The sequence below is a fragment of the Pomacea canaliculata genome, linkage group LG5 (assembly GCF_003073045.1).
Source record: "Pomacea canaliculata isolate SZHN2017 linkage group LG5, ASM307304v1, whole genome shotgun sequence".
Classification (NCBI taxonomy): Eukaryota; Metazoa; Mollusca; class Gastropoda; order Architaenioglossa; family Ampullariidae; genus Pomacea; species Pomacea canaliculata.
In genome coordinates, this window is record NC_037594.1 from 17,102,760 (window position 1) to 17,110,883 (window position 8,124).

Sequence of the window (8,124 nt, forward strand, 5' to 3'; positions counted from 1 at the left end):
TCATCTGTCGTCAGCGACGTGCAGACAGGAAGATGCGTTGAAAAAATGTCTATGAGCGGCTATCGTCGATGGTGCCTACATTACAAAGTGTGTTATTACATTACACGTAGTTAGTAATACAGTGTTATAGATTGACATATTGTTCCAGATCTTGTGACCGTATAAGACCAATCGTACTAAGGGTAGATTTGTGTCCTTTCGAGTATACATTTAGGGAACCCTTTCTTTGGCGAATATGTTGTTCAGTTTTTAGAGTTGTGGATCACAGTCCCAGGTGACAGGAACTGCTTTAGCTCCCATGAACATTGGTGAGGCATTGTATGATCTAGCTTCTCGTTGAGCTGAAAAGTCGTTATAAAGCTGCTAGTGAGTAGCTGATAAGGGTCTCGGGGAGATTGAAAAATAGATTTTACATGTTTGTTGCAGTGCGCTTGTATGTGGTGTGAGATTCTCTTTTTTAAATTTGATCTTTGTGTATTCTTTTGTGTATGCGTTTCTTGCCCCTTTAATAGCGAGATCAAATGCAAAGCGACTTTTCAACGCACAGTACCGTGGGTATAAAAAGACCCATGATTCATCTGTAAAAAAAAAAAACTTAGAGAAGATCAAGGAGGCTGGAAGTAAAAAGAGTAGTTGGACAGAGCTAACGATGACCGAGGGTGCGGACTGAGGCAGTCAACCTGCCTCGCGGGAGCGCGGGCAGTGCAGAGCCTGACGACCATGGGGTTTGCCGAAAGCCGATAAATTCAGGTGGAGGAATGCTGACGTCAAGCAGGATATCGACACAGGGAATTTGCATGACAGATGCGAATCAGAACGGAGTAGGTTGCTTGGGATCCAGGCGAGGGCGTTACACAAGAGTAAACAGTCGGTCAAGCCTCCAGAGAGAGTCGACCTGGGGTAGGGTTTGTAGAAAAGAGTGCAGCTGTGGATGCTGCAGGAACAAGAAAAGAAGTAACAGTTTGGTGCTGCAATGTCTTTGGTAGTTGTAGAGGTGTTGGGGTGAGCGTGGTGATGGGAGGGAGAGCAGGCAAGGGTATAAACTGGGATTACTCGCTGCCTAGAGTTACAGCAGCAAATGAAGTGCAGAAAATGAAACTTTCTCAGACTGTTTTCCAAAAAAAAACCACACATTTTTAATTTTTAGTTTTTTTTTAATTTTCTGAAAACGCCACAATCTCTTTTGTCTTTTATTCACACAGCAGAAACACCATGAGTTTGGTCTAGATTAAACCCACCCGCGAGTTAAATCTTGTGCATCTTGGCACACTCAAACTGGTGGTAACTAGGTGACAATTAGCAATGAGGCGAAGAGAATTACTTTCGTTTATTTTTTATAGGCGATAACTTGCTATAATTCACCTATGAAGCTAATCATTTAAATATAGTCCTTGGTGGTTGATTATTTAAAATGAAGACAGAAAAGAACGATAAGGAGAAAAGAATAAGCCGAGAGTGACCTAGCCAAACATCTAGTACGAGTCGCTGATATTAAAAATAGTTCATCTCTCGTCACCAGCAATTTCTCATCCAGCTTTACTAACCATCATCCCACAGTCTGTGGTGTGCTAGCTGACGTCGATCTGCAACATGTAAGGATCACCAGAGCACACTCGGCTGACCCTGACCTGCTGACCTCGAGCACGTGGCCTCCTTGCTGCCGCGTATACGTCACCGGGGCGTTGAGAGTCTGCTCCGTAGGTGAAGAGAGACTGGACCGGGCAAGGCACAGAGTAAGTTGGCGGACGGTACTCGATTGCTGACGTCGAGGAGTAAAAGGTGTTGAATGTGTGAGAGCGGACTGCAACTCTATTTCAAGACTTTTTGCTAGTCACGGGGGTACGACACCCTTGCATTTTTTAAAAATAGAAAGTCGATAATAAATCATGATGGCAAATAAATTTATTAAAATGTCTTGTTACGGACACCTACAGAATTTTTCTTGAGAATGTCTCAGTAATTTTTTCCTAATTCTAGGAGCTCGCGTTCCACTGTCTGCGGGATAGTAACTAACTGAAGTCGACTGTTAAATGTTGTCTGTTAAATAACCAATGTTCTTTAAAAAAAAATGATTTTGTTGTATTTTCTCCATTGATGGTTTCGTGTCTGCTTGCATGGGCTGCCACGTGACAACTGTACTGCCACACACCAGATCTCAGTGGACTAACAAGAAGCATCCGACAGGTTACTTACAATAATTGAAGGCGAAACGGTGGTAGTCGGTAGGTTGAGGTTGCAGCTGAATGTGTAGTCCTTGTCATTAGGGTCAGTCCGTCACAAGAGAGACAACCGAGATTGAAATTGTGTAGGTGTCAGCACCGGTTTTCTGAAGTCAGAAAATACCTCACACAGCGCAGGTATTTACTTGGAAAAGCCTTGCTGCTCACACCTACCTGTTCGTAATTAAGGAATAATCACTTCGCAACCCCAAGACAGGTGTTTCTGCGCACGCCAATGCGTTCTAAACCAAAGCGGTTCGATAATCAGGAGGTGCAACAAACGTTTCCCCCACCTACCCCAGTCAATCCAGCTGTCAGGAATGGGTACTTGACTCCACAGAGGGCTGAGGACAAGTAAAACAATAGGAGGGAGAGGAGACCGGCACCGAGAAAAATCTCTCTCTATTCTCTTTATTCTCACCCCTAAACAAATGTCAGGTGACCACTTTGCCTGATATGGCGCACACTGGGCACACTTCAATACTCTCAGGCATATTAGGACAAAGGGGGCTTCTTAGTAGTAAATGTTTGTAAGATTGTAACACCTTTTAAAGTGCGGCGTAATGGACACTAACTCCTGCCTCTAAATATATAAATATGCATATTCCAACCGTTTCGTGTGAAGCAATTGCAAGAAAGCTTTCGTACTCCTCCTTGAAAACTAAAACGAAGGTGAAATGAAGTCTGAAGCTGCTCCCCACTTAACAAAATATGCAGCTGCTCATCATTTGTTACAAAACGTCTTAGTGAATTTGTAATTAACTTTTTAACTGTGGACAGCACATAAAGACAAATGTGACAAAGTGAACACAGCTGTGACCGTTTAAATTCCGTTTCCTAACAAAAATTGTTTCTGTCTGTCGTAGGTGATGTTAAAGACCAACACTGCCTTACGACAACGCGCAGTCCGGAGACTGGGAGCTCAACCCAGTTGCTAAGGTCCACGTTGATGACGTAAAGGATTTGCGTAGGTTCCGTTTCCGGTGGTGGTGCCGGCGCGTTTTCCGCACGTGGATCGACGACTGGTGGCGAAGAGGTCGTAAGGATTTGTTGTCGGGTTGGCGTAGATGACCTCCATCTTCTGCTCACTGGTCTTGCAGCGAGGGAAGACTGTCAGGAGGGGAACCAGGTACACTTGTGTATGCAATAGTCAGCTTCCTACCTCCGTAGGTTATCAATGATTTAACTTCTCTCAATTTAAGCGAATAAACATGGAAATATGTCATGTAATATTGATTGTATGTATTGATTGCAAGCATCGTTACAGGAAATTACTTTTTATTATGAGTAACACATTTAAAACTATTACGTAATCTCGTTCCTTTTTATTTTTTATTTGTATTTTCTCTGTTCTTTTCTTCATTAGCTTCCTTTTCAAATTTCCCGAGATTTCCTTGCTGTAGAAACTTCAGTGGCGACTGACATCAATCATGATGAAAGATCGTCATTGTGCGAATCGCTTGTAAGACTGTTTTGGTTCAGGGCTAATTTTTTTCAGAAGGTTGGTTTTTTCACTTCTGTTTTCTCTAAACTGTTTACAAAAAAACTGTACCCTGTGGAGTACCTGAAGCTCTATGGTAGCTCATTGCGACAGGAACAGTCATCTGCGGTGGAAGCTGATCAAAACTGTCAGATGTAAGTTGTCTAGACTCTGACTAACCTCCTCTCTGTCTGCACAGTTGTCTCACTTTCTTATATTTCTTGCTGGTCGATTATTCTCTCATTTCTCCATCTCTGACGTAATGAGATCTCGAGATTTCTCATTTCCGCCAAGGGTGCTTGGCTGGCAATTTCTTTCTTTTAGTTGCATCCTTGCGTTTGTTTTATATTGATTACGCGATGCCGGGGCAGGAATATTGCTTCTGCCTCAAGACGTTTGTCTCCGATTCTTTTACTCATTAAAACTCGTAATTATCTCAGAAGAGAAATTGCTTGTGCAGCATTAAGCTACTGTTCATCCCTGAAGACTGGCTTCCTTCTCGTGTTCAGTCAGACGGAGTGTTACCAGCACAAACGTTTGAGTGAAACACTACTGAGTGCACACATATCCACATTACAGTGCAAGTAATAGAAGACAGTAATAAGTGTTTAATTGTATCAGTGTCACTTAAAATGTTTATTGGTGGCCGACATGAACATATTTCACCAGGATTAATCCATCGTACCTGCCAACCTAGACTCGCCTGCTTTTGGTACTTAAGAGAATAAAGGTTATTCTACAAAAACGCTGACGAGCCTTTACAAAAAATAATGATTTCAAGACAAGAAAAATTGCTTAGTACTTACTGACTACTTGTGCTGAGACCACCTGAAACAGGAAAAAAATTTCCAGTACCTAGCTGTACTTTCCAGCTTTCGTGTGGATAATACCGATGCGTCGATAATATTTTTTTTTTTTTTTTACGAAAACTTTCTTAATTAGTAAGCCCTTTATTTAAATTACACGGACAATTTCACAAATAAAGATGGCAATGGTGTTTGGGGCTTAAAGCCGAGTGTTCGTCCCTGAAGACCGGCTTACTTCCCTTGTTCAGAACAGATAGGACGGGAGAACAGTCGTCTCCTCCTGCCATCTCTCATTTCGTCCCCCTCCCCACACTCTGCATTCATTAACCATAAGATGCTCAGGTGAGAAGTGGAATGAAATCTCATAGAGAACACTACAAACTGTTTTTATGAATATCCTTCCACGCGATAAAGCAAACATCATCAAACTATCGAAAGACAAATATCAGAAACTTATTTCGAATAGCTCCTAAGACGTTTAAAAGTTGTTTTATCAGCGTTTGACGAGAATTTTGGGAAGCGATAGAAAACTAAGGTTTTTTTTTTTTTTTTGTTTGTTTGTTTTTTTTTTGTTTTTTTTTTTTTTTTTTTTGTTTTTTTTTTTTTTTTTACTTACACTAATGGAAATTGCGAAAGTCAGCAGCACTGGTAAAGCGGGCATGGTGACTGGAGGTGTGAAAGACAAATCTGCTGAAACACAACATAATGAACATGGAATTTTCTTGATGTCACGAAAAATAATAAGTCTCTGTGCTATTTCTTTAAGATGGGAAAAAAGTATTCTTTTACTCTCTTTAAATGTATTTGGGCAGCAAATACTTATTAATCTTTATAACCATTATAATTATTAATTATTGAGGCTAAATACCGTGTATGGAATAAAATGAACTTGAGACTGTCGAAAATGAAACCGTTTTTTTTTTTTTCAAGTGAATGATGAAATGAAATAAATGTACAGTCCAATGCTAAAACTATTATTTTTTTTAATTGTTCTGATATCTCTTTCTCTCTTCCTTTCTGATCACCAGTTTTTTCATTGCTTTAAACTTTGTTTCTAACATAGCGATAAAAGAATAACACCTACCGTTTGGTTACGATAGCCGTAGAGCAGGACTTCAGTGTACTTAAGTGGACGTCTAGCTTGCAATGAAGTCCAGAGGCCATCCGACCTCCGTCAAATATGGAGAAAGCCATACAAAAGTAGTTTTCAAACCTTTATCATACAATGCACTTGTTTTTCTTTTTTAATAAAACGCTCATCATTTTTCTTTGATACAATAAGGCAATATTTACAGAAGACGTGCTCCATCATACCAAGGGGTGATAACCTGCATTACATCGTAGACCCTTTACAAAACGGAGTTACCCCGCCTAGATCTGTTTTGTCTTCTTTCGATGTGTTTTGACGTGTTCCTGTTAGTTTAAGAGTTAAGAAAAACAGCTCTTGTTTTGTAATAATTCATCGGAATGGGTCATAGCACTTGCCTGTCAAAGATGTGCCGAGTGCAGTCAATAGACAGACTTCTCACTGGCCCTCGCCTCCTCAAAGACTCCGGCGAGAAACAAACACATGGCAGCAAAGTGTTGTGTGGCGGACCGCTCGTCTCTAAGATCCGACCCAGCTCATTAGACAGATAAAGTAAATAAAACCTTCCTAGCGATCTCACACGAAGTGGTCGTAACACTCCCGCGCTCTGTTAGCTATGAAAACAAACGAGTTATTTCGTTGTATCCTCCCGCAAACAGAGGTGGGAGGTTTGGGAGCCAGGCGGTGCTGCGACAGGCCAGGTGTGATACCCTGTCTCGTGACCCTTGGCCTTGATCGGAAGATGTGACAGCCTTCTGCTTCTGATTTAAAGAATTCTTTATTTTTATTTCAGTTTTGCCTTTGGGGCGAAGAACATTTTTTATCATGTACAAAGCAGTGCTTTGCTTCATAAGCGTGTGTTTAGACAACTTTTATCCTGAATATGTATTTGCTGTTACAGCCTAAATGGGATCTTTTTCTCGCAAGTTCTAGTGCTCTGAACATTCGATCCGACCACGAACTAAATACACGTCCATGGTCCGACATTGGAACAACAGATGCAGCCAGTGTCACAGAGAGCTACAATAGAAATAATAAAATATATTTGCTTATTTGTTAATCTTGTAAATTACGAATGTTCTGTAATGCGTCTAGATTGTTTGGTCTGGCCCTGTAAAGACAATAACCACAAGAGGGACTTGAAATTCAGTAAATCTTGGAGCTCTTTCAATAGAAAACAAATTTATATTAAGTGAATCCCGCCCGATATTCCATGTCCCGGTGACACGTGACGAGGGCACGTGTCCACGAATGACAATCAACAGTGTTGTCCATCCATGGATTCCATGGGAAACTCCCAATGGGATGGATGGGACAGCACACATTTGTATTTCCCATGGGTAGTCTCACATCAAAACAGGAACCATGGGAACGATGGGACGGGATGGGACAGGCACATGGGATGGGATACGGGATGAAAAATATGTCCATGCTGACAATCCCGCAGGCCTCTGCCTATAGCGGTGGCTCGGAGTAAGGCCAACCAGGCTGGGAGTGTATACATAAATATATTAACATACTGTGGCGAAACTATGGCTTGGCCAAATATAGCGGACTAATTTTTAAGTTGATAATTTTTTATGTTCTGTAAAGGATATTACAAATATCGAAATGGGGCCTCGGAAGAAGAAAAAAAGAGTTCCCCACCACTGTTCTAAAATATTGATCTCATGCTGCGGCACAGTAAATGCTACAATAGGTAAAGGGAAAGTACTCATAACAATTTACGCGTAACTAGTTCCGTACTTGTTGTGCCCCTTACATCCAGAGGGTCTCCGGGACCTGCGCAGATGTTTGTGATGTTTGTAAACAGCACAGAAAGTCGTGATGTTTGTAGACAGCAGACAATTAGTCGATTGCCTTCTGTCCTCCGTTCCCGCACATTTCTTGCTTATAATTCCGACTCTTTCTTTCTTTTGTTTACGAAAAGGTTTCAAGTTTCATATAATAGGTTACTTTAATTATCTCGCATTTCTTTTGTGGTTTGTTTTTTTTCGAAATTCGTGTTATGAACTCTCCCATCTGCAAAGTTACACACGACATCAGTGTGTGTGTGTGTGTGCTGAATCTTGCTGCACTCGGTGCTTTTGCTACAGATATTCGTGCTGAACAATTAACAGAAATTAAAACAAAGTTACTTCAATTTTCGTGCTTTTTATTTAGAATGAACGCTCAGACAAAGGTTTAATTACATCTTGAATGTAATGTTAAGAGAAAGAAATAAAATTTAATATCGTTTGTGATGTGTGATGCTCAGTTTTTTAAATACAAACATTCTGAATCAGTATATAGTCCTTGGCTGGTGCATAGGAAGCCACATTGCACACTTAGCCTGGTGGGTAGTTCCTGACAACCCAGTCTTAAACTACACTGAGTTCTGCATGATGCTATCATGCAGTACTACATACTCCCCGTCTTCCGCGTCCCTAATTTCTGTGTGTTGCTAAAGAAAGTTTCGCAAACATGAGTTCTTGAAAGTTTTCTATATCTGTCTCAAGAGTTTCTAGTCTGTCCTTTAAGGTAACCTCCATC

General features: G+C 41.0%; 1 long non-coding RNA gene across 1 annotated transcript; it reads right to left on the reverse strand.

Moving 5' to 3' along the window:
• Nucleotides 1–3,254: 3,254 nt before the first annotated feature.
• LOC112564982 lies at nucleotides 3,255–5,342 on the reverse strand. The gene is made up of 3 exons (XR_003099317.1): nucleotides 5,122–5,342; nucleotides 4,506–4,527; nucleotides 3,255–3,329 (listed from the first exon to the last, which is right to left on the reverse strand). It is a non-coding gene; the product is annotated as an uncharacterized LOC112564982 (long non-coding RNA).
• Between the last annotated feature and the right edge of the window lie 2,782 nt (nucleotides 5,343–8,124).